This window comes from Ovis canadensis, chromosome 14, assembly GCF_042477335.2.
Source record: "Ovis canadensis isolate MfBH-ARS-UI-01 breed Bighorn chromosome 14, ARS-UI_OviCan_v2, whole genome shotgun sequence".
NCBI lineage: Eukaryota > Metazoa > Chordata > Mammalia > Artiodactyla > Bovidae > Ovis > Ovis canadensis.
The window spans coordinates 63,618,155-63,645,442 of NC_091258.1; the positions used below are offsets into that span (position 1 = coordinate 63,618,155).

Consider the following 27,288-nt stretch of genomic DNA (forward strand, 5'->3'; position numbering starts at 1 on the left):
GTGATGCCATCCAGCCATCTCACCCTCTGTCTTCCCCTTCTCCTCCTGCCCCCAATCCCTCCCAGCATCAAGGTAGCTATTTTCATCAAAGATAAAAATCAAAAGTCCAGACTTACAAATTATCATAAGGCAATCCATATCAAAGACAGAGGGTTGTAAATAATCACTTTTACCGTATGGTTCATAGAAAGGAAGAGGGCCGTAAATAGTTACTTATCACCATATGGAAAAACTAACGAAGGAAATGCATGCATTCCTCAGCCCCGGGAGTGGTTTGCCAACTCCTCTTAATTCCTGAATATTCAGGAATTAATAAGGGACAGAGGATTCAAGACAGATCCAAAACAGCACACAGGAAGCCTCCTGTTAAATGCTTCCTGACAGACTTGGACCAGGCCTGGTGCATGGCCAGCACATGGGGGATGATGTGGGTCTCCTGGCAGCACTGCATCTTGGGGTGGGCATCCAGCATGGCACACAACAGCATGGTGTCCCTCCAGGGCAGGAATCCCAAGAAGATGAGTGACAGGCCTTCCCATGGAGGTACTCCAGGTGGTCCATGCCCACTCTCACCAGGTCCTCCAGGGCAGGCATTATAAATTGGCCAGGTGAGGGGATTTCATCTACTAAGTTCAGTAGTGACCTGAGCATGACTATAGTCTTTCTTTTAAGATAAATTTCCTCAGGGCCAAACAATTAGACCCTTGGAGTGGAGAAATTTACCACAGTAACCCAAACGTATTAGATGCAAGTAATTGGCCAGAAACTCAACAATTGGGATTGATTTCTAAAAGTAGCATAAGAGCATGCATATGATAGAAAAGCATTTGATCCAAATATAAAAGTCCAAGAAGTTAAGGAAACATTATAAATGATAAGCCAGTAAATTTTCAGATAGAAACCACAAAAATTATAACCATATTCACTCAGTCCTGTGAATAAAAACAGTGCATTCGGTCCTTTTGTTAACTTTCTATGAAGCCATCAGGTTTTTCATTAGAATTTTTCAGTTTCTTACTCAGTTCAGCATTATGGTCTGAAAGTCAGAAGCCTGTATTTATCCAAAAACTCTTTTTATATACCTTCTTGAAGAGGAAGCGTTTTTGCAAAGGCATTGTAGTGAAACTGTGTCTATAATGACAAAAGAAGAAGGCATGTTTAAAATCTGATTACAGTGCAATTGACAAAGTAGCTTGGTTGCTGCTGTGACATACAACACCTTCAGATAATAACTAGAATTATGACTGATAACATTTTACTAGGGTAGACTAGATTTTTAGGAACTCCATTCAATCACTAGAATATCTATATTATTCCTAGTAACAATTATCATACTATCTAACCTAAGAAGATTTATTACTGTCAGGAAGCATTTAACAGGAGGCTTCCTGTGTGCTGTTTTGGATCTGTCATGAATCCTCTGTCCCTGATTAATACCTGAATATTCAGGAATTAAGTGGAGTAGCAAACTACTCTGGGCGGGGTGGGGGTGGGGCTTAGGAATGCATGCATTTCCTTCTTTTGTTTTTCCATGCCGTGATAAGTAACTATTTATGACCCTCTTCCTTATTATGAACCATATGGTAAAAGTGATTATTTACAACCCTCTCTCTTTCATATGGATGACCTCATGTTTCCTTGATAACTTGTAAGTTTTGATTTTATCTCTGCTGAAAATAGCTATCTTGTAAGACAGTATAAATACCCACACAATGTTGAATAAAACAACTTTGCTCCATTAGAGCTTTGATCCTTGTGTCTCTCTGTCTCTCTGTCTCTCTCTCTCAGGCTAATTCTCTGGAGCGCAGAGACCTGTCATGCGCACTCTTCTGCCCAGGCTTCTAAGACCCTCTCGAGAAGGTGCCCTGTGCCTTCACCCCCCTTGAGAGGGCGCCAGGTGCCTTCGTGAGTGACACAGCCCTGTGTCAAAGGACTTTATTGGTTTTCTGCATAAACCAAGGAATATCAGCCTCTTTCTTTCTCTCTCTTTTTCTTTCTTATCATCGACTCTGGACCACCAGGTTCCGGTCCATTAAAGGACCTCAACAAGTGGTGCCCAGAACAGGTACCTGGTACACGTGGCAGATGTGGACAGAGTGACCCCATGGCCTAATGAGGCTGGTAAGTACTTAGACATGGGTCAAATGGCTGGAAAGCCCTATCACTTTTCCACTTTACTTCAGCACTTATTTAAACTTCAGGGATTTTCAGTTTTGTCTCAGCAAATAGAGGCTTGCCTTCAGACAGCAGTTGAATGTAACCCTTGGTTCCCTGATGAAGGTAGTTTTGATTTAGAAATTTGGCACCAGGCCAAAGAGAATGTTGAACGTGCCACCAGACAGGGAAAAAATATCTCAATAGATTTTTGGCCTCTATGGGCTCTCACTGAAGCCGTGATTTTGCCATTTCAACGTAATTCTAGCCCTCCTGATATTCAGCAACAGGCAGAATACTTTTTACATGAATAAGAATTAGACGATGAAACCTTACGAAAGGCCCAATTAGAACAAAATAAAAATATTTCAGAATTTTCCTACAAGCCCTGCCCTGGTTGCTCCAAGCGCTCCTCCCATGCCAGTGGGCACAAATCTCAAAGTCCCTCCCTTGCTAGAACCTAATGATTCTGGCAACAACTCCCCTAAGACACCTTTTGACATTAAAACCAACAACACCTTTCTGAATAACAATAATCTACCTACTCACTCTCCTTCACGACAGAGGCTCTCTGAATTGCTGGAATTGCAATCACAGGTCTCTGAAGCAAATGGTTTCTCCGCCTTTCCAGTTTTAAGAAATCCTGACGCTCAAGGGCACATAATACCTCAATATGAGGGTATTAACTTTTATCACATGCAACAAATTAAAAAAGCTATAACTATGTACGGCCCATGTTCACCTTTTACTAAAGTACTTCTAAATTCTATAACATCCTCTATTGGAAATTTTATTACCCATGATTGGCGAAGTTTGGAGAAGGCAACGGCACCCCACTCCAGTACTCTTGCCTGGAAAATCCCATGGACGGGGGAGCCTGGTAGGCTGCAGTCCATGGGGTCGCTGAGGGTAGGACACGACTGAGCAACTTCACTTTCACTTTTCGCTTTCATGCATTGGAGGAGGAAATGGCAACCCACTCCAGTGTTCTTGCCTGGAGAATCCCAGGGACAGGGGAGCCTGGTGGGCTGCCATCTCTTGGGGTCGCACAGAGTCGGACACGACTGAAGCGACTTGGCAGCAGCAGGCGAACTTTAATAAAAGCTCTCCTTAAATCAAGAGAATATCTTCAGTGGATGATGTAGTTTCGTGATATAGAACAGAGATGATGCTAGCAGAAATGCTCGAGCTGGCGCTCCCCCAAATCAAATTACTTTTGACATGCTAACTGGTACAGGACAATTTGTCGCTATAGAAGCTCAAATACAGTGCCTTCCCTTGTTACATAAGCAATTAAAAACAGTGGCCCTTGAAGCTTGCGATCCAATTACTCCTCAAGGGGAGCCTACAGGTAGCTATACTAAAATATGACAGGGACCCAATGAAACATGTGCTGATTTTTTGGCTAGATTCAGTTCAGTTCAGTTCAGTCGCTCAGTCGTGTCCGACTCTTTGTGACCCCATGAATCGCAGCACGCCAGGCCTCCCTGTCCATCATCAACTCCCGGAGTTGACTCAGACTCACATCCGTCGAGTCCGTGATGCCATCCGGCCATCTCATTCTTGGTCGTCCCCTTCTCCTCCTGCCCCCAATCTCTCCCAGCATCAGAGTCTTTTCCAATGAGTCAACTCTTCACATGAGGTGGCCAAAGTACTGGAGCTTCAGCTTTAGCATCATTCCTTCCAAAGAAATCCCAGGGTTGATCTCCTTCAGAATGGACTGGTTGGATCTTCTTGCAGTCCAAGGGACCCTCAAGAGTCTTCTCCAACATCACAGTTCAAACACTCAATTCTTTGGCGCTCAGCCTTCTTCACAGTCCAACTCTCACATCCATACATGACCACAGGAAAAACCATAGCCTTGACTAAATGGACCTTAGTCGGCAAAGTAATGTCTCTGCTTTTGAATATACTACCTAGGTTGCTCATAACTTTTCTTCCAAGGAGTAAGCGTCTTTTAATTTCATGGCTGCAGTCACCATCTGCAGTGATTTTGGAGCCCCCCAAAATAAAGTCTGACACTGTCTCTACTGTTTCCCCATCTATTTCCCATGAAGCGATGGGACCAGATGCCATGATCTTCGTTTTCTGAATGTGGAGCTTTAAGCCAACTTTTTCACTCTCCTCTTTCACTTTCATCAAGAGGCTTTTTAGTTCCTTTTCACTTTCTGCCATAAAGGTGGTGTCATCTGCATATCTGAGGTTATTGATATTTCTCCCGGCAATCTTGATTCCAGCTTGTGTTTCTTCCAGTCCAGGGTTTCTCATGATGTACTCTGCATAGAAGTTAAATAAGCGGGGTGACAATATACAGCCTTGATGGACTCCTTTTCCTATTTGGAAGCAGTCTGTTGTTCCATGTCCAGTTCGAACTGTTGCTTCCTGGCCTGCATACAGATTTCTCAAGAGGCAGGTTAGGTGGTCTGCTATTCCCATCTCTTTCAGAATTTTCCACAGTTTATTGTGATCCACACAGTCAAAGGCTTTGGCATAGTCAATAAAGCAGAAATAGATGTTTTTCTGGAACTCTCTTGCTCTTTCCATGATCCAGCAGATGTTGCCAATTTGATCTCTGATTCCTCTGCCTTTTCTAAAACCAGCTTGAACATCAGGGAGTTCACGGTTCACGTATTGCTGAAGTCTGGCCTGGAGATTTTGAGCATTACTTTACTAGCATGTGAGATGAGTGCAACTGTGCAGTAGTTTGAGCATTCTTTTGCATTGCCTTTCTTTGGAATTGGAATGGAAACTGACCTTTTCCAGTCCTGTGGCCACTGCTGAGTCTTCCAAACTTGCTGGCATATTGAGTGCAGCACTTTCATAGCATCATCTTTCAGGATTTGAAACAGCTCATCTGGAATTCCATCACCTCCACTGGCTTTGTTCGTAGTGATGCTTTCTAAGGCCCACTTGACTTCACATTCCAAGATGTCTGGCTCTAGATTAGGGATCACATCATCGTGATTATTGAAGATCTTTTTTGTACAGTTCTTCCGTGTATTCTTGCCACCTGTTCTTAATATCTTCTGCTTCTGTTAGGTCCAGACCATTTCGAGCCCATCTTTGCATGAAATGTTCCCTTGGTATCTCTAAAGAAACTGCTATTTCCCATACTGTAATTGGAGAAGAAGCCAAAAGGCAACTAGAGAAATCGCTTGCTTATGAAAATGCAAATCAGGAATGTCAAAAAGCTATAGCTCCAATTCATGAGACAGGGACTATTATTGATTATTTGAAGGCTTGTCACAATCTAGGATCAGAAACTCAAAAGGTGCAAATGCTAGCTGAAACAATGGTTGCTCCCTTAAGAAAGGGAAATGAAGGATGCTTTACATGTGGAGATAAGAACCATTTAGAAAGGGACTCCCTTAAGAAAGTTAAAAACCTCCAAAAATCCGCCCTCTCTGCCATAGAGGAATGCATTGGGCCAAAGATTGTAAATCTAAATTTGACACTGAAGGGAAACCTATTCCGGGGAAACTCCAAGCAGGGGACCCCCCAGGTCCCTTTCAACAAAAACCAGGGGCAAATTCCATCTTTTCCCTCAAACCCTCAACAGCTGGCCGCACTGCAGTCGATATACCAGCCCTAAATGCCTTTCTCCTTTACCCCCAGGCAGTCCCCTCTGGAATACCTACCGGACTTTTTGGACCCCTGCCCCCAACAAACCTTTGGTCTGTTACTTGGCCGATCTAGTTTGACTTCTAAAGGAATTACTGTTCACCCTGGAGTAATTGATTCAGACTGTAAAGGAGAAATTCAAATTATGATGTCATCTCAGGTTTTATGGCAATTCAAAGGGGGGATAAAATTGCTCAATTACTCCTTTTACCTTACATTTCTATTAATTCCCCTAATGATGTACGGACGGGCGGATTCGGCAGTACAGATCAAAAACAGTCCTTTTGGACATCATTAGTACCCGAATTTGCCCGACCAACTATAAATATCAAAACTAATGGTAAAAGATTTTTTGGTCTCCTCGACACTGGATCTGATATTACTATTATTTCCAAACATTTATGGCCCCCAATCCTGGCTTGTACAAAAAATTTCTTCCGAATTGCAGGGATTTCTCAAAGCAAAGTACAAGAGGTATATCAGAGTACTCAAATTTATCCATGTGAGGGACCAGAAGGCCAACCTGCAACATTAAAACCTTATGTGATAGAGGCACCCCTTTATCTAATAGAAAGACATTTACTTATGCAATGGCAAACTCAGATATACATTCCAGATTTTTCCGAGGGGCCACTGCTCATTTAACAAACAATACAATTATTAAAACAACTCAGAAGAATGACGAGCCTATTTGGATAGAGCAGTGGCCCCTCAGGAAAGAGAAATAATAGGCAGCTAAGAAACTTATAGATACACAACTAGAATTAAAGCATATTGAGGAATGTTGTTCTCCTTGGAACTCTCCTATGTTTGGTATAAAAAAAGAAATCTAACTAATGGCGTCTCCTAACAGACCTTAGAAAAGTTAATGCATCTCGGAAACCTATGGGTGCATTACAACCAGGAATCCCATCACCTACCACTATTCCTCCAAGTTGGCATATTATTATTATTGATTTACAAGACTGCTTTTTTAATATACCTTTGCACCCTTTAGACCGAGAGAGATTCGCTTTCTCTCTCCCTTACCCTAATCATATCGGACCTCATAAGCGGTACCCATGGACTGTACTGCCACAGGGGATGATGAATTCTCCCACCGTGGGTCAGTACTACGTAGCCAAAGCCCTTGAGCCTGTGAGAAACCAATTTCCTAACTTTCTTGTTATTCACTATATGGATGATATATTGTTTTCGGCTCCATCTATCTTAGAAACTCAACACATGTTTGATATAGCTCAACTATGCTTTAAAAACTCTGGATTAATCATTGCCCCTGAAAAATTTCAAACCTCTACACCTTACCATTACTTGGGGTTTGTTGTTAATAAACAATGTACTACTCCCCAACTAACTCAGATCCGTACTGATAAATTATCAACCTTAAATGATTTTCAAAAGCTCTTCGGTGATATAAATTGGATTAGACCTTCCTTCAGTTCAGTTCAGTTCAGTCGCTCAGTCGTGTCCGACTCTGTGCGACCCCGTAGACGGCAGCCCATCAGGCTCCACCGTCCCTGGGATTCTCCAGGCAAGAACACTGGAGTGGGTTGCCATTTCCTTCTCCAATGCATGAAAGTGAAAAGTGAAAGTGAAGTCACTCAGTCGTGTCCAACTCTAAGCGACCCCATGGACTACAGCCCACCAGGCTCCTCCGTCCATGAGATTTTCCAGGCAAGAATACTGGAGTGGGGTGCCATTGCCTTCTCCAGACCTTCTTTAGGCATTGCTAATTATCAACTGAATAACCGATTTAATACTTCAAAAGGAGATCCTGATTTAAATAGCCCTTGTTCACTTTCTCAAGAGGCATGAGAGGAACTCTATTTGGTGCGAAATAAATCACAAAAACAATTTCCTACTCGCATCAAACTGGATTTACCTCTAGAATTGCTTATACTCCCCTCTCCTTTCTCCCACAGGACTTCTTGCCCAACCAGAACAGCCATAGACTGGATCTATACTCGTTTTAGGGGAACAAAGTCACTTACACCCTACCTTGATTTAATTGCTCTAATCATTATCAATGGAAAAAATAAGACTACAACTCTAATCGGCTCTGATCCTCATAAAATTATAATACCCATCAATAAATCTCAATTTGAGAACTCATTACAAACTTCCACCGATTTCCAAATAGCTTTTCTGGAACATTTTGGAGAAATTTCATTTCATTATCCTTCTGGTAAGCTGTGGAATTTCTTCAAAAAATACTGAATTTATTAGTTCTCACATTATCAACTCACAGCCTGTACCTCAGGCCGAGGCTTTTTATATAGGTGGGACTAAAAACGCCAAAGCTTCATTCTGGTCTCTTAGGGAATATAAAGTCTTTTATACTAAATTTCCTTCTGCTCAACAAAATGAATTATATGCTCTTATTCAACTTATTTGCCTACATCCTTACCCCATTAATATAGTCTCTGATTCTATATATTTTGTATTAAAAAATATAGAAACCTCCACCATAAACTCCAATCAGCCTATTATTCAACAACTCTTTTTCGAACTACAATCTGTTGTTAGAAACCGCAATTCTCCCATGTATATTACACATATTCGAGCACGTTCTTGTCTTCCTGGCCCCATGACTTTCGGTAATGAGCAAGCTGATAAACTGGTTTCCTTTGCGACTCCAGAGGAACAGCATGCTCTGTTGCATAACCATGCTGGCTCCCTATACCAGTTATGGAAAATCCCATACCTCCAGGCTAAAGAAATTATTAGTAATTGCTTTACTTGTAGACCTCTACATCTTCGACTCATTGCACAAGGTATTAATTCTCGTGGTTTGCAACCTAATGAACTATGGCAAATGGATGTACCTCATTGCCCTGAACTTTCTCCATCTTCTTTCTTGCATGTCTGTATCGACACTAATACTTCTTTTATTTGGGCCACACCTCTTCACGGTGAGGCTACACAATACGTTATAACTCACTTCTTAGCTTGTTTTGCTGTAATGGGAACTCCTGCTGCGGCTGCTGCTGCTGCTAAGTCGCTTCAGTCGTGTCCGACTCTGTGCGACTCCATAGACGGCAGCCCACCAGGCTCTGCCATCCCTGGGATTCTCCAGGCCAGAATACTGGAGTGGGTTGCCATTTCCTTCTCCAATGCATGAAAGTGAAAAGTGAATATGACTCACTTACTGGCTTGTTTTGCTGTAATGGGAACTCCTAATTCTATAAAAAAACAGACAATGGTTCTGCCTATATTTCTAGACACTTTAAACAATTTTTACAATCTTTTTCTGTTAAACATATTACAGGTATTCCTTATAATCCACAGGCACAAGGCATAGTCGAATGAACACATCACACACTAAAGTTGCAAATAAAAAAATTTTAAAAGGGGGAATACACAGGAACACTACTGTCTTCCTTATTTAAAGCAGACCTTACTAGATTCTGTCACGAGGGTGTATGTTGCTCGGTTCTTTGTCTCGTCACAACAAAGATTTGGAGCGACCGACATTAAAGCCCTCAGCGCGTCACAGCTCTCGGGTCTTGGACAAACCGTGTTGTAGCTCTTAGGCAAATCAGTGTTACAGCTCTGTTTTATTTAGAAGATAGCAGGAGAATCCGTCCTCGAAGCATGAGGGCATGCCAACCCAAAGATCTGAAGAGAAGAAAGTAGAGGAGCTCGTGGGGAGGGAGAGAGAGAGAAAGACCGCACACACGTGGGAGAGGAAGACAGAGAGAAAGTGCTTTGGCTCCTCCTTTTATGTGTTTTTCCTCCCCCTGGGTCTGCCTTACACAAACTGGGCTCAGCCAGGAGAGCTGTTTGTTCTACCTGAAGTCCTCACTCCGGTCCTCGGACCTTCTTTTGTCCTATCTTCGCGGGCTTTTCCCTTGCTTGTCTTTTAGCCACCACCATTTTGGACTCCTTTTCCCTATTCTACCTAACAATTCCAACATAAGATATTTTCTAAACCTATACCTACTGTTAATACAGCTTTATTTGTTTTAAAATTTTTAAACTCACCACAGGGAGATATTTTAACGAGGGCAGAGAAGCACTTCAAGGAATTGAAGGTCACCTCTCTTCCTCTGCCCACTTGGAACCAGGATGAGTTCACGAAAAAATGGAAATGGGGGAAATTAATCTTACAGGGGAAAGGGTATGCTTGTATTGCCTCAGATGGATCCAACGAACTCACATGGCTTCCTCTTCGGAAGATTTGACCCAAGGGGGCCCCCAACCTTCAAAATGGAGACGGGACAACAAGGACCCCAGGAGGAAGCAATTCCAACACGGGCCATGTCGGTTCTGAAGATCTCCAAGAAGCACCTCCCTCCGTGGCCTCATCCTTATGATCTCCCCACTTGGGGACAAATAAAAACCCTTACTAATCGAGCTGAAAATTTGGTCTCTCTACAGGGAATGCCTCAGAGTCCTGAATACATTCTCCTGGCAATGCTCAGTGTTTTGGCCTGTACCTCCCCCGCTCCAGCTCTGACTAATCACACTTACTGAGCTTACATACCCAAACCCCCTCTATTGCAGGACATAGAATGGACCGGAAAAAACAGATCTTGTCAACCATTGACTCCACCCACATGCCCCTTCCCTGGAACGTGAAAGGGCCCTCACACCCTGGGGAGGAGGGAAAACTCATTAACATATCTTTAGGCTATGAAGTCCTTCCCCTGCGTTGGCCTGGCAGAATTGTGCATAAACCTTAGCGGACAAACTTGGGCTTTCGCCCTACCTCCCAAAAAGGATTTTCAGATGTTGCTTGGATTATTTACTGCCCTTTCTTTGTCTGTAAACCATGTTTATACTACTGAGACTTTAGGGAAAGTGTTAGGGAAAGAACAAAGAACATTATGCAAAGGGAAATGGCAATCCATTCCATTACTATTGCCTGGAAAATCCCATGGACAGAGGAGCCTGGTAGGCTACAGTCCATGGGGTTACAAAGAGTCGGACAAGACTGAGCGACTTCACTTTCACTTCCTTATAAGAACTTTATATATACTCCTCTTCGTTGGGACTAATGTCAAGCCAAATCAGGAAAATTAATGTTTCTGGCTAATCATACAATTGTTGATTGGGGACCCCATGGTATGTGGTTATCTAACTGCTCAGAAGATGTTAACAGCACGGTGTGTGACTGTTACGCAAGTGACATGGAAGGTCACTGACACTATGATGGAACATTGTCATGACGAAGGACTTCTTGGGGGCTTGCCGGTGGATTAGCCCCAGCTCGTCCTAGGATGGTCCTCGAGCAACAGAGGGGCCTGAACAATGGGACATTTGCACATTTGCTTGAGCACCGAAGAACTTGGAACTTGGACCGGACATTTCACAGGAACCAGTCGTGGTCATAGTAACTATTTCTTTCGCTATAATCAGTCACATGTTATACAGGCCTGTGTCCCACTTCCTTTTGTTACAGCCATAGGAAATTGACTGTTAGGACCAAACTGAAGCCAGGACAGGCTCTAAGGGGCAAGCCCACAGGCAGTGTAGTTAGACCAATCAAAAAAATCCCCATAGCCCCCCCCCGCCCGCGCCAGACCCGAGCCAATCCAGATAGGGATACGAGGTTTAAAAGTCCCGCGTGCACGTATGGTTTAACCAATCAGCTATGCTGTTACAGAAACAAAGAACCGTCTGTATAAAAGTATATGTGATTCAGAGCAAGGGGCCTTTGTCGGATATCCACTGTGCCCAGGATAAAACCTGGGCCCTGGCTCGAGCTAGTAATATACCCCTTTATGCTTTTGCATTGCTGTGGACGTCTTATTCTCTCAGTTTTGGGGACTCGGACTCTGGGCATAACATTGACAATTTAATAGGACTTTATGTTCTGTAACTTGTATTAATTGCAAACCATATACTTGTCTTAACTCCTCTATCTCTTTAAGAAATGATTCCCTTTTGATTCTTTGATCTCGACGTAATTTGTGGTTACCAGGAAATCTCCAACGACCTTGGGGAGAAAGGCCCATGGCTGGACTTGCTTCCAGATTACTTCAATTTTGTGTTACTCCTGTTCATTTTAATCATAGTGCCTACAACTGGGAACAAACCAAATTTCATTTTACAAATATAATAAAATAGGGGGAATTGTCAGGAAGCATTTAAGAGGAGGCTTCCTGTGTGCTGTTTTGGATCTGTCATGAATCCTCTGTCCCTTATGAATTCCTGAATATTCAGGAATTAAGTGGAGTAGCAAACTACTCCTGGGGCTTAGGAATGCATGCATTTCCTTCTTTTGTTTTTCCATGCTGAGATAAGTAACTATTTATGACCCTCTTCCATTTTATGAACCATACGGTAAAAGTGATTATTTACAACCCTCTCTCTTTCATATGGATGACCTCATGTTTCCTTGATAACCTGTAAGTTTTGATTTTATCTCTGCTGAAAATAACTATCTTGTAAGACAGTATAAATACCCACACAGTGTTGAATAAAACACTTTGCTCCAATAGAGCTTTGGTCCCCGTGTCTTTCTCTCTCTCTCTCTCTCTCTCTCTCTGGCTAACTCTTTGGAGCACAGAGACCCGTCGTGCTCACACTCCTGCCCAGGCTCCTAAGACCCTCTCAGGAAGGCACCCTGTGCCTTCACCCCCCTCGAGAGGGCGCCAGGTGCCTTTGTGAGTGGCACAAGCCCTGTGTCAAAGCATTTTATTGGTTTTCTGCATAAACCAAGGAATATCAGCCTCTTTCTCTCTTTTACTTTCTTATCGTCGACTCTGGACCACCAGGTTCCAGTCCATTAGAGTGTTATGCCCAAGTCGCAAAATCTTCCAATGACCACCAGGGAGCTGATATCCCATGCAAAAACAAGAGAGTTTTTATTACCAAGCTCGAGCTGGGGCTCCCACCAGATACCGACACAGTGGCTATAGGGAGGAGCCCTGGGTTTTGCGTTACATTGCTTATATAGGGAGTGTTCATGGAAAAAAAAGAATTTCTAGGTAGGGGGACGTCTGATTGGTCACTTTCTTTCAAAGGGTTGTGTGTTGGTTTTTGATTGGTCCCTATTACCTAGGTAGACCACGAGTTCCTGAACGTTAAGTCAGGAGATTCTGGTCTGGGGTCCAATTGGCTCGTGGGTGGTGGGGTGAGGTCACAGGCTTTCCAAAGGCTCTTTTCCCGGAACCTTACAAAATGGAGTTTTTCTGCTAACAAAATGGAGTAGCTTAGATTTTTCAAAAGGACCTCAACATATTACTCATTTGATAATATTGCCCGTGTAATTTAACCCACCAAAGGAACCTAATTAGCTTAATATCTCTCTTTGTCCTGTTTCAGGGGCCCTTTGAAGCATCCCAGAGTTAGCTAGGGGTCAAGAAGACTTCATTAGAATTTGATTTAGGAAGTTTTGTTGAAAATATCAAAAGGGGTTGAAACACTAAATCAGGTAGAATCATAGATCAGTGTGAAACCGTGGTTATTCACTTTGCCAGTGGTGGTGGATGGTCACTTAGCTTGCTGATATGTTACAGTGAGCATATACTGAGGCTCAGGGTCTAGTGGAAGTCGACTCTGCATCTTGGCTTTAGTTGGGTCTATCAGGCGAGTGTATGCTCATTGGTTCTGCCTCGTCACAACAAAGATTTGGAGTGACGGACATGAAAGCCCCCTGGGCATGTCACAGCTATCGGGTCTTGGACAGACCGTGTTATAGCTCTCAGACCTTGAACGGACCGTGTTATAGCTCTTAGACAAATCAGTGTTACAGCTCTATTTTATTTAGAAGATAGCAGGAAAATCCACCTTCGAGGCGTGAGGGCACGTTTATCCAAAAACACGAAGTGATGAGCGCCCCAGCATGCGGGTGAGAGAGAGAGAGAGAGCTAGCTTTGGCTCCTCTTTTTATATGTTTTTTTCCTGGGCCTGTCCTATGTAAATTGGGCCAGTCAGGAGTGTTGTTTGTTTTACCTGAGGTCCTCACTCCGGTCCTCAGACCTTCTTGTGTTCTATTTTCGCGGGCTTTTCTGTTCTTATCTTGTAGCCACCGCCATTCCGGACTCCTTTTCCCTATTCTAACTACCTAACATTACCCCCTCAAGAGACGGAAGGCCCAATTCTTTGGGATTAGGGGCGTCGAGGTCTTTCTGGCTACTTCCTGCTGAACTGGGACGGCGAGGGGTATTGGGCCTCCCCCTCTTGCTAGTCTCAAGCCTCAGAGTCCTTATAGCGGTGTCCATCTAAGGGTGAGTGGTATTTTCCGTGGTCGGCTGTAGTTTTATATCTTTGTTGAACTGGCACTGCATGTTGCAGCTTGTTGACCTGGCAAGAGACAAAACCGGTTAGATAATTGACAGTACATGGAATAATCATAAGCGTCATCAATATAGCATGACAAGGACTAGTAGGGGCATTAGCCAATTTCAAATTCACATCGCCAGGATGGCTCAAGTCCCTGCTTGTTCAGAGATCAGAAGATCTATCTCCTGTCTGTTTTGGAGTACAGTCTCTACCAAGCTGTGTTGGCTCTTTAGAGCTATCCTAAGAAATCTTATCCTCAGAAACCAGATTTTGGGTGTGTTCATAGGAATGGCACTCATTTGTAGTCCTGAATAGGTATCTGAGATCTCCCAGGGGCTCACAGCTGTATTGAGTGTCTTCTTCTGTTTTCTCCCATGGCTTGACTTGTGAATAGTGAATCCAGGAGTCATGTCCTGGCACCTTGACTGCTGCAGGGGTAGAAAGTATTACAGGGTAGGGGCCCTTCCATGTGGGCTGGAGTTGAGCTTTTTGGGACCCATCTTTCCAGGCTTTGATTAGGACCTGGGTCCCTGGAGCATATAGTGGTGACTCCTTAGAATCTTTTGGGTCCTGGTTCATACCCCACATCGTATATCCTGTTGAAATTGCCCAATGGCCATGCTATAAGACTGGACGGTGTGAACCTCTGGATCTAGAAGGAGGTTATGGACAGAAACAAAAGGTCTCCCATATAGCATCTCATAAGGACTAAGACTAACCTGTTCTTAGGGGCAATACAGGTGCGGAGGAGAGCTATTGGTAAAGCCTCCTTCCATCCCAGGGAGGTCTCCTGGGTTATCTCTTTTATCTCTGATTTTAAGAATTGATTGGCTCTTTGTACTTTTCCTGAAGATTGAGGCCTCCAGGCACATGGACATAATCAGTAATGCCCAATGCTTTAGAGACCCCTTGGGTGGCCTTAGAAGTAAATGATGTCCCATTGTCACTTTGTAATGACCTGGGCAGACCAAATCTTGGAATGATTTCATGGAACAGTTCTTTTTTTACTGCCTCCTCAGCCTCCTCAGTCCGGGTGGGAAAGCCTTCAGTCCATCCTGTGAATGTATCTCTCATGACTAATAGGTATTTATTATACACTATTAGACTATTATATAGTGGCATCGGGGTGAAGTCCATCTGCCAGTCTCCTGGGTAGGCCCCACGTCCTTGGACAGGCTGGGCCAGCTGGGGTCTTCGAGTTCCTTGGGGGTTGTTTCATTGGCAAGTGGGCCAAGAGGAGACCACTTGTTTCATAGTTGTTTGGAGGCCTGTTTTTCTGAAGGACCTTTCTAGTAAACTTTTGGAGGGCCTCCTTTAGCCTTTCACTGGGCCAAAGAGTGTCCAAACCGTGACAAGTCTCCTAAAACGGCTGCCACAAATGCCATCAACTGGGACACTGGGCGGCACTCTGCCCTCAGGACCCAAGAGCCTCAAGGTCAAGCGCCAAGCCTACCCTCACGATGGTTCAAGAGGACTGAAGCTGTCCGCTCCAGCCAGCTCGCCTGTCACAGATAACCATCACCGAGGCTGGAGCCAAGGGTGCAACTGGATGTGGCAGGTAGGTCCAAGAATTTCTTGGTTGACACAGGGGCTACCTACTCTGTCTTGATCTCCTATTCCAGAGCGTTCTCCTCCCAAAGCTGTACCATTTGGGGTGCTACAGGAAAAGCAACTACTAAAAGATTCACCCGAGCACTTCTTTGTTGCTGGGATGGACAATATTTTCCCACCAGTTTCTGATGGTCCCTGAGTGTCCTACTCCCTTAATGGGAAGAGACATACTCACTAAACTGGGGACCACCCTTGTGATGGGAAGCTTTTCAGAGCCCTACAGCTCCTGGTTACTACTGAAGAACCCATTACACCTCCAATTGAGAGGGACCAAAAACTATGGGAAGACAAAATTAACCCCCAGGTGTGGTACCAGGGGGCTCCTGGACGAGCCCACCAAGCTGAACCGGTCATCACTGTCCTCTGAGATCCCACTCAGTTTCCTAACAAGAAACAATATCCCTTCAAAAGAGAGGCTCGGGAGGGACAACAGCCTTTAATAAATAAATTCCTTGCTTGTGGGCTATTGGTCCCCAACAGTTGGCCATGTAACACCCCAATCCTCTCAGTAAAGAAAAAGGATGGAGCCTGGGGAATGGTTCAAGATCTCCAGATCACAAATGAAGCTGTAGTCCCCCTCCATCCCACAGTACCCAATCCCTATGTAATCTTGGGAGAAATCCCACCCAGTGCCAAGTGGTTTACAGTCTTGGATCTCAAAGATGCAATTTTTTGCATACCACTGGCTAAAGAATCCCAATATCTTTTTGCCTTTGAGTGGGAGGTCCCAAGAGAAAAACACCAACAGATGACTTGGACAGTATTACCTCAGGGGTTCAGAAAGAGCCCCCACCTGTTTGGACAGGCCCTCAGCCGGGATCTCCTAGTTCTTGACCTGGGCCCCACAGTTCTAACCAGGGTTCATCATATCCTATGGCTACGTCATTCTTTTAAAGGTTGCGTTCTGCTCCCTTTCGTCCTATTTCATTCCTCCCTCAGAGATGTTATTCCCATACTCTTTTGTGAAGCAGAGGGGCGATGATCCATCTTCTGTGACTACTTCAAGGCTGAGTAGGGACATCGACCCTGCCTGTCAGGGAGTGAAAATCTCTGGATTCCTGATCTAGGGGCCCCAGGGGCAGGACAGCTCCTTGCTTTTATCTGCATGGGCCAGAATCCCTGCCCAGTCACCATCCAGCCTGTGCAACTACTGTAACTGCTTCCACAGTCTTTCTATGAATCTCCTTGATAAGGAAGCATTAACGGTGCAAAATACCCTTGATAGCACCAGGGTACAAAAGTATCTATAGATACTTCAGAGGAATGGTAAAACATCTGATTACAGTGTAATCAATAAAGAAACTTGGTTACAGTAACCAGAATTACAAATGATTACATTTAACTTAACATACCAAATTTGTTGTTTTTCAGTCACTAAGTTGTGTCTGACTCTGCAACCCCATGGACTGTAGCACACCAGGCTCCTCTGTCTTCCACTTTCTCCCAGTCTGTTCAAATTCACGTCCATTGAGTCAGTGATGCTCTCGAACCATGTCATCCTCTGCTGCCCCTTTCTCCTTTCGCCTTCAATGTTTCCCAGCATCAGAGTCTTTTCCAATGAGTCGGCTCTTGGAATCAGGTGGTCAAAGTACTGGAGCTTCAGCTTCAGCAACCAATCCTTCCAGCGAATATTCAGGGCTGACTCCTAAATATTTTTCTTTAAGATACCTCGGGGAAGCTCTCAAGTATCTCAAGGTTAGCTGGAAATCAAAAGAACTTTAATTAAAACTTGATATTTGGAGAACTTGTCAAAACGTTTGGAAATACTTGGTCAAATAAGATCTTCTGTCACTGTGAGACAATATTGATTCCTCAACCAAAGTAACAAGAGATCTCAAAAGCAAATGCAAATCATTTAAAGGCAAAGAAACACACAGTCTGTTGTCAAAAGCAGCATTTCAAGACTACTTTGGAAGGATAGAACAAATCCAGTTTTGTTCTAGCCCTTTTCTAACAAAATCCGTCTACCCACTCAATTCATTTCCATCTTAGAAAAGCCTGATCATGCCTAACTCTTTTCAGTACTACTTCATTTCTCACACCTTCTCTTACAGAAAACACAGAGCTTACTTTCCTTAAAAAGTTTTTTCCACACTGAGTTACTTTTCTTGCTGAAAATTTTGTAACAGATAGAATAAGATCTTATTTGATCTCTCGTAAACCTAGTGAAGTGAAGTCGCTCAGTCGTGTCCGACTCTTTGCGACCCCGTGGACTGTAGCCTATCAGGCTCCTCCGTCTATGGGATTTTCCAGGCAAGAGTGCTGGGGTGGATTACCATTTCCTTCTCCAGGGGCTCCTCCTGACTCAGGAATTGAACCCGGGTCTCCCACATTGTGGGCAGATGCTTTACCGTCTGAGCCACAGGGAAGCCCTAAGCAGAACAGAAATATTACACGTCACATTGATGACTCTGAAGACATGTCTATACTAATTAGATCAACTAATAAACATTAATACCATGTATTAGTTTAATACAAAATATTTCCTAGTTCACATGAACTTGAAATTCATTTAGCTTAATTTCCTAGTGGTTCAGCTGGTAAAGAATCTGCCTGCAGTGTGGGAGGCCTGGCTTCGATCCCTGGGTTGGGAAGATGCCCTGGAGAAGGACCGGCTACCCACTCCAGTATTCTGGTCTGGAGAATCCCACGGACTCTATGGTCCATGGGGTCACCAAGAGTCGAACACGTCTGAGCGACTTTCACTTCAATTTCTCTCTTTTTTTTTTTTTTTTAGTTTTTTATTTTTTAAATTTTACAATCTTTAATTCTTACATGCATTCCCATACATGAACCCCCCTCCCACCTCCCTCCCCATAACATCTCTCTGGGTCATCCCCATGCACCAGCCCCAAGCATGCTGCATCCTGCGTCAGACATAGACTGGCGATTCAATTCTTACATGATAGTATACATGTTAGAATGTCATTCTCCCAAATCATCCCACCCTCTCCCTCTCCCTCTCCCTCTGAGTCCAAAAGTCCGTTATACACATCTGTGTCTCTTTCCCTGTCTTGCATACAGGGTCGTCATTGCCATCTTTCTAAATTCCATATATATGTGTTAGTATCCTGTATTGGTGCTTTTCTTTCTGGCTTACTTCACTCTGTATAATTGGCTCCAGTTTCATCCATCTCATCAGAACTGATTCAAATGAATTCTTTTTAACAGCTGAGTAATACTCCATTGTGTATATGTACCAAAGCTTTCTTATCCATTCATCTGCTGATGGACATCTAGGTTGTTTCCATGTCCTGGCTATTATAAACAGTGCTGCGATGAACATTGGGGTACATGTGTCTCTTTCAATTCTGGTTTCCTCAGTGTGTATGCCCAGAAGTGGGATTGCTGGGTCATAAGGTAGTTCTATTTGCAATTTTTTAAGGAATCTCCACACTGTTCTCCATAGTGGCTGTACTAGTTTGCATTCCCACCAACAGTGTAGGAGGGTTCCCTTTTCTCCACACCCTCTCCAGCATTTATTGCTTGCAGATTTTTGGATCACAGCCATTCCGACTGGTGTGAAGTGGTACGTCATTGTGGTTTTGATTTGCATTTCTCTAATAATGAGTGATGTTGAGCATCTTTTCATGTGTTTGTTAGCCATCCGTATGTCTTCTTTGGAGAAATGTCTATTTAGTTCTTTGGCCCATTTTTTGATTGGGTCGTTTATTTTTCTGGAATTGAGCTGCATAAGTTGCTTGTATATTTTTGAGATTAGTTGTTTGTCAGTTGCTTCATTTGCTATTATTTTCTCCCATTCCGAAGGCTGTCTTTTCACCTTGCTTATATTTTCCTTTGTTGTGCAGAAGCTTTTAATTTTAATTAGATCCCATTTGTTTATTTTTGCTTTTATTTCCAGAATTCTGGGAGGTGGATCATAGAGGATCCTGCTGTGATTTATGTCTGAGAGTGTTTTGCCTATGTTCTCCTCTAGGAGTTTTATAGTTTCTGATCTTACATATAGATCTTTAATCCATTTTGAGTTTATTTTTGTGTGCACTGTTAGGAAGTGATCTAGTTTCATTCTTTTACAAGTGGTTGACCAGTTTTCCCAGCACCACTTGTTAAAGAGATTGTCTTTACTCCATTTCAATTTCTTTTGTATTTAGAATTGTTTGATTAGTAAGCACTTACTTTTCTTTAAGCCAATTAAATTTAGCTCATTTATGAATTAACCTCTGCAATATTATCCAAAGGAAAAGACACATACTGAGACATACATATATCCAGACAGACAGAATGGGAGATCTAGCTTCATTTTCTAAACTCAGTCATGAAAATCAGGTATCATAAAATTCACTAGTTTATAAATACCTGTTGGAATAGGTAAAAATTTTAAAGGCTTCTTCCTATTTTTCTCTGTCTCAGGAATCAGATGGTCTGGTCTAAGTAAGTGTTTCTGAGAGCCCTAGTCTCAAGGCACAGGGAGGGAAAATCAAGTTCTCTAAGTAGGACTTGTTCCCTCCGAGTCAGAATTCTCAAAAGATGTTTGATTAAGCTTGCTTTTACTAACTGTATATGCAAAAAGAACCAGTTTCGGAATGAGTCTTTTAAGAGTTTTGCCTAAATCAAGTTTCTCTGGAATCTAAACAATACAGTGACCACACAATGTTATCCCAGTTCACAAGGCAGAATGGCCATCACAAATCACAAAGTATAAAACACACACAGGCCCAGCCGTCCTAATCAGACCCTCCCTTAAACACAAGGTTGAAGTCCCTCAGAAAACCTCCTACTGAGACACAGAACTTCAGATCTTAGTGCTAACAGAGGAAATGGAAATATCTCAGGCCTTCAAAGAGTTCCAAGGGAGGAAAGGAGGCCAGGTTGAAAGAAGGGAAGAAGGGGAGACAAAAGGGGTGGCCTTACAGATGTTTCTTGACACCTGCAAATGCCCAGGGGTTACAGGGCTTTTCCCTCGGCTTCTAGGAAGGGAGGACGGGGCAAGTTCTCTGCCCACCGGAGGTGACCAGGCTCCCACATTCAGATCAAGTGAGGCCCTTCAAACCGACTCCTGCATCCAGGACCAGGACAGAAGGAGAAAAGGGTAGGATAGGAGAGGTTGAATAGAGGAAAGAAAGAGGGAAGGGGAAAGAAAGAGGGAAGGGAAAGAAGTCATTTTCTTTTTCCTTACCTGGTCAGGGCACTCTGGCCAGTTGTCTGCGTCAGGAGGAGATCAGGGACAAAAGGTTCCAGTTATAGCCACTGGCTCTGGTTCACTGGTGGGCGAGCTGGTCACCGAGTAGCCCCAAGTGGTTAGGATGTCAGCTGTAGTGAAGAAGAGGTCCCACAAGAGTTGACATTTGATGCAGGAAAGGGACCCCTCCCAGGGCCAGAGAGTGGGCTCATGTCTAACCTTCAGAAATGAATTGTGTGAGGAGATGCACATGCTGAGAAAGCAAGAGTCCTTCTTGGGAAGGGGTGCCCAGGGGCAGAGCAGCGGGGAAACGGAGCCCAGGAGAACTGTTCTGCCACGTGGCTCGAGTTCTCGAGTTTTATGGTAATAGGATAAGTTTCTGGGTTGTCTCTGGCCAATCATTCTGACTTAGGGTCCTTACTGGTGGTGCAAACATCGCTCAGCCAAGATGGATTCCAGTGAGGAGGATTCTGGGAGGCCGGTAGGACATATGAACCAGTGTCTCTCCTTCTGGACTTTCCTGAATTCTTCCAGTTCATAGTAGCTTGTTAGTTCCACATTTCTGACCAGGACTTCCTGTTTTGAAGTACATAGGCAAAGAGTTACTATGGTGCCTGGCCAGGGTAGGCAGTTTCAGTTTGTTTTCCCTAACACTTCAAGGACATGACAAAGCTTAACTTCAAGTTTCTCCTAAGAATATTAGAATGTTTCTGTTCTCTCAGGGTCAGTGTTTTTGGGAAAAAAAAAAAAAAAAATATATATATATATATATATATATATATGTATAGGTATTTTCTCAAGCCAGCTTTCTCTAACTGCACATGCAAAAAGAGCCAGTTTTGGAATTTCAAGAGTTTCATCCCAATCAGTTCTCTCCAGCATCTAAAGAATATCGTGACCACTCGATGTTAAAATATCTTTTCCTTACCTACAGGTCGACCAGTCAGCCAAAATTTTTCTTATGAGGCTGTCTGATGGAATCAAAGAGGCACTTTCCAATTTTGATCAGAAATGAGTAAACCAAATGCAAACCAGACCTCACCAGCTAATGAAAGCCTATAGCAGGGGGAGAAAAACAGAAAGCATAAAGCTCAGAGTGGCTGCTTCCAATTCCTGCTCAGCCTGTGATTTTTATCCAAGTGGTATCTTACAGGTGGAATTTCCAAAATGAAATACCCAGATGGAAGCTGAATGTTCCCCAGATGGAATCGAAAGTTCCTCAGATGAGCATGTGGAAGGTGAAGCTGCTTACCGCAGGTTGGGACTTGAACCCATGCGCTGGAACTCAAACCTCGAACCCAGCCAAAACCCATGGTCTTCCAGCTGAGATCACAGACCTGGTTTCAAGACATAAGAAAGCTCAGGTTCTTGATGTCTCATCACAGAAAGAATCCAGTGAGAAACAAAGTGATGGGTAAGACGTGGATTTATTCATAGAGAAACACTCCCCACAGACAGAGTGTGAGCCATTACAGAGGGCGAGTGCCACGGCCTGGAAACGTGGTGTGCTTAGTTTTCATGGGCTGGCTAATTTCACAGACTCATAAGTGGGAGGATTATCCCAAGAGTTTTGAGGAAGGGGAGGGGAATTCCAGGAGTTGGACCACGGCCCACTTTTTGGTCTTTGATGTTTGACCTCGGAACTGTCCTGGCACCTTGGACGTGCCATTTAGCTTGCTGATGTGATACAGTGAGTTTATACCAAGGATCAAGGTCTCGTCAAGTTGACTTGTCGGCCATCTTGAACCCATTTGATTGTAATTAGTTTCTGTTGCGCCCTCGGGATATGTCAAAGGTTGTGCCCTGCCCTTTCCCCTCCTGTTTCAAAGGAGCCTCAGAATATTCACCTGGGGACTTACCCAGATGCTGACCAAGGTGTCTCCACATCCCCGATGCTTTCTCCTTCCTCCAAATAATTCTTTGGAGCAGAAAAATTCAGGCTGGCATAGGCTAGAGAAAGAAACTCCTTTAAGGCGAAGGTGGCCTCCCCAGCTTCCAGGGTGGTCCTCCTTCGCCCTCCACTTCTGACTCAGAGCCCCCACTGCCTGGATGCAGTACCTCGTATGACTGGAGCTCAGCCTTCTTGACAAGGGTCCCAGGCAACCTGGCCTCTGAAGGAATCTTCCAACCCTCTGCCTTCTCTAAAGAGCCTGGCTTGGAGGAATGACCTTGGAGAGTCGGATCAAGCCAGGGGACCCCCGTGGGGCTGCCCCTAAGTCAACCGCACACCGAACGCCCAATTTGTTGCCAAAATCCGGCCTCTGTACAGTGGTGCGGGATGAAACCTTTAAGGAAGAGTTGGGTGAAGTAGAAACAAATTAGCTTTACTGTTTGGCGAGGCAAAGAGGGCCACAGCAGGCAATACCTTAAGACCGTGTGTCCCGGCCTGGTGGTGGTAGTGAGGTGTCTCACAGTGTTTACCAAGCCGTGGTCAGTGGTGAGGTAATGAAGAGGCAGCGTCATCAACCTTCTGGATCCAAGTGGTCTGGGGTTGACTTGCTTGTGGGCAACATACAGTTAACTTCCTCCACCTGGTAGGGGTTTGACTATCTGCTAAAAAGTTCACATATAAGACAGAGAACAATATCTATAGGCCTTGAGGAAGAACTAAATAAAGGTCCTTGACTTTGTCTAATGGCTGAAGTATTATTATCTTGGCTTGTTTGACTGTTTCCCTTTTCTTTCTGCATTTTCTCACTTCTCTGATTCAATTTACTCTTTAAAAATTCTTTTTACTTTTTATTTTCTGGCCGCGTCGCACGGCAAGTAGGATTCTTGTTCCCCAGCCAAAGATCAAACCTGCATTCCCTGCAGGGGAAGTTCAGAGTCTTCACCCACTGGACCCCCCAAGGAAGTCCCCAAGTTTATTCTTTGATGAAAGGTTTTCTACAGACCAAAGGCAGGTGGAAGACTCGGCTGGGTCCGAGGGTCCTGCCCGGTCACCGTCTGGCCCTTCCTCTGCTCTGCGCCCCGTTGGAGTCTCGGTCAGCAGAGAACCAGGCAGAAGACCACAAGACACTTTGGTAATCCTTTATGTCCAGGGTCAAGTCTATGCATTGCCAGGAAGGCACAGTTGGTGTCTTGCTTAGAACAGCAAAAGTTAGATTTCCAAATGTTTGCCAGTGTTGAAGGAAATCACAGTTTAGCGGCCACCACAGGAAGCCAAGCTGGTAATCTGTGTCCCTGAAACCTGTTATCATGTTAGTGATGTCTGCCCAGTTTTAAATCAGTCCTCTCTCTTAGACAGAGGAGTCGGTATTTATAATTAATAAGGATATCCAAATCTCTACTGTTAACTTCCCTCAATGATGCGGCTTCTTTAGCAATAATATACGATGTCGTCTTCTAAGATTTCGCAAAGATAGCATAGATTCCGAACAGATACATAAAAAGAAATTAAATCATAACGGCTTCTGCTAGTTGGCGACTAAACATCTTTGTAAAGATGTATATGATATTGTTTTATGAACAATTCATGTTTAACTGGTTGCTGTCTTGTGTAGTACAAATATCAGCATCCCTTGGACTGGCAACTCAACAGTTCAAGGGTTTCAGGGCTTGTTTTGTTTCATATATCATTAATTTATCTACGAGAAACCCACGGAAAATATATATTTTGCATACAAACGTAATACATGTATCTACCATATGTTATATTATGTATGTTACATAATATGACATACATTTACTATGTATTATATTATATATTACATAACATGATATCTATCATTATGTTATCTACGTCTGTGTGTGTGCGCTCAGTCACGTCCGACTGTGACCCCATAGACTATATAGCCCATTAGTTCCATGGAATTTTCCAGGGAAGAATACTGGAGTGGGTTGTCGTTTCCTACTCCAGGGGATCTTCGTGACCCAGAGATTCAACCTGCATCTCTTGCATCTCCTGTGTTGGCAGGCGGATTCTTTACTACTGTGTTACCGGGGAAGCTCCCAAGGTGTACAATAGTATACATATTATTACAATATATACCAGACACTGGTATGTACCTGGTACATGTATATTGCTTTGACTTTCATTTTCGTTTTCATTAAGAGTTTTGTTCTTTTCCTTCCTTAAAAAAATTTTTTTCTGGGGGTATAGTTGATTTACTGTAAGGCCGGACCCCGGGGGCCATGATGGGCCGCCCCTCCTCCCCCTCCTGCCGGCGGGGGAGGTCCCTATCGGAAGGAGCCTCGCAGATCCCCGGGACCGAAGACAGCACACTTCGCCAGCTAAAGCCGCCCCACCCCAGCCACGTAGAAGGACCTGTCAGCCTGTGACGCCTCGGCCTCGCGACCTATCCAAATCCCTGTCCTTCTAGCCTGACCATCCCTCGCAACGAACGGATAAAAGCCACCCCCAACACAGTCCGGGCGCGGACTTCCTCGACCTGCCTCGCTCGGGTCTGGGAACCCTGCCGGGGAGCGCTTCGCCATTACAGAGCCTGTTAGACACTTTTCTGGTGTCCTGGTCTTTAACCTAACATTTACAAGGTTGTGTTAGTTTCAGTTATACCGCTAAGTGAGCCAGTTATACATATATCCACGCTTCTAGATTCTTTTTCCATATCGGTCATGACAGGGTACTGAGTAGAGTTCCCTGTGCTGTACACAAGGCCGTTACTCCTCACCTATTTTATATACAGTACTGTGTACATGTCAACCTCAGTCTTCCAATCTATCCCTCCCCTCCTTACCCCAGGTAACCATCAGATTCCTTTCTACATCTATAATTTTATTTGTTTTGTAGATCAGTTCATTTGTGCCCTTTCTCATTTCTCAGTGGGTGAGTTTTAGATACTTCTGGTTAGATAAAATAAAAGAGTAAACAGAATCTATTAAGTGGGAGAAAACAGTGGCAAATACTATATGATATCACTTACATGAGGAATCTAACAAAATACCACAAACTAGTATTTGTAAGAAAAAAGGGAATGTCCATCTCTGGACTTAAAATGTCCTTCCGCTGAGCTTCCAAGATGCTGAGATGTGTGAGCAAGTGAAACTAACTGATGCCACAAGTGGAGGCTGGAGAGGAGCCAGAGCCAAGGGAGGGGCGGGGAGCGCGGGCAGAAGAATCTAGAACGCGAGGGCACAGGATGAGGAAGAATGAGGAAGACTGTGGTAGGCAGAGCCCAGAAGGACCTAGAAAGCCGGGAAGTGGGACGAGTTTACGGGGCAGAGAATGAAGAGCGGGTCACTGCCCTCGAGGAAGGGAAGGGAGAGCGGCAAGGGAAAGCGGGGGCGGGGCTGCTTGTGCAGCTTCAGTTCTTGAGGCAAAAGGAGGCCTCAGTGACCTCTCCCGCTGTTGGAACTGCCAGCCTACAGGCCCCCCTCGGGAAGCACAGAGCTTGTTGGGGCCCACACCGTCCACACGTCCCCTCCCAGAACGGTCCTTACCCTTTGAGGGCTCCTGGAGCTTCTCCTTCCCTCTGTTCTCACCCAGTTCCCTCCCTTGCCCGGGCCCACGCATCCCTGACTCCTCTCAAGGCCCCATGGTTCCTCGCCCTCCCCTCAGGTCTGGATCAGCCCGCCCCAAACTCCCAAGTCGGCACCCACAGGGCAGATGCCCATTAAAGGTTCATTTGGCAGACCCCCTCTGTTGCCCAGATCCCCAGATAGAGTGGGCAACTTCCTGGCCAGCCAGGTGCCTTCTCGGGCAGACTGGGTGACCCTGCCGCGTAAGAGCATCCAGTCCAGGACATCAGGGAAAAACCAGTCCTGCAGGGAGAGGTCTTCCGGCTACATGGGGCCATCTGCATTCAGCCTTGAGGGAGAGGGCAGAGGAAACACACTACTCCTCTGGGAGTATCTACTCCAGCCTGGGAGGAAGCCCAGAAGCCCTTTTGTAACCTCTGCCCAGCAGTAACCTAATAAAGCCTGTGTTTCTCAAAGAGGCAGAAGAAATGAAAAGCCTCCCTCCCCCCACAAAAAGCCCCAAACATAGTTCACAAAGATACTATAGCTCCCAAATGCATATATAAATAGAAATCAAGCCACAATCACTTCTGTTGGTTGATTACCCATCTTTTCAAATATATATACGCTCTTATTTTTAAAAAATTTCTCGACCTTCCAGTTGCATGCCACCGAAGCAATCTTGTGTAGTACAAATGTTAGTATCCCTCTGACTGGGTATGGGATCAACCAGTAAAAGGGTCTCAGGGCTTGCTCCATTCCACATGTTGTTAAAATAGCTTCTATAAGTTTTGTTACCTTCTGTGTGAGAAATTCAGCCCCCACCCGCTCTGGGACTTCCAAGACCTTGTCCATGATCAGCGAAACAAGTGAATCCTCTCTGGCTTCTTCCTGCTGGACAGGAGGAGTCAGTATTTATAATTAATAAGGATATCCAAATCCCTACTGTTAACTTCCCTCAATGATGAGGCTTCTTTAACAATAATATACAATATCGTCTTCTAAGATTTCCCAAAGATAGCATAGATTCCAAAGATATATAGAAAGAAATTAAACCATAACAGCTTTTGCTAGTTGGTGACCAAACGTCTTTTTAAAGATGTATATGATAT

General features: G+C 44.3%; 1 long non-coding RNA gene and 1 pseudogene across 4 annotated transcripts; both read right to left on the reverse strand.

The window, feature by feature from the left end:
• LOC138418899 (protein-tyrosine sulfotransferase 2-like) overlaps positions 1 to 27,033 on the reverse strand; it is a 28,390-nt pseudogene extending 1,357 nt beyond the window's left edge.
• On the reverse strand, positions 13,466 to 26,140 carry LOC138418900 (uncharacterized). Of its 4 annotated transcripts, XR_011248772.1 has the most exons (9): positions 22,817 to 24,937; positions 22,618 to 22,708; positions 22,011 to 22,095; positions 21,687 to 21,814; positions 21,180 to 21,334; positions 20,756 to 20,889; positions 17,895 to 17,990; positions 16,971 to 17,318; positions 13,466 to 14,028 (listed from the first exon to the last, which is right to left on the reverse strand). It is a non-coding gene; the product is annotated as an uncharacterized lncRNA (long non-coding RNA). The 4 variants fall into 4 exon arrangements; XR_011248770.1 differs by lacking the exon at positions 17,895 to 17,990 and having other exon boundaries at positions 22,817 to 26,140; XR_011248773.1 differs by lacking the exon at positions 17,895 to 17,990 and having other exon boundaries at positions 20,978 to 21,334.
• Positions 27,034 to 27,288: the final 255 nt, after the last annotated feature.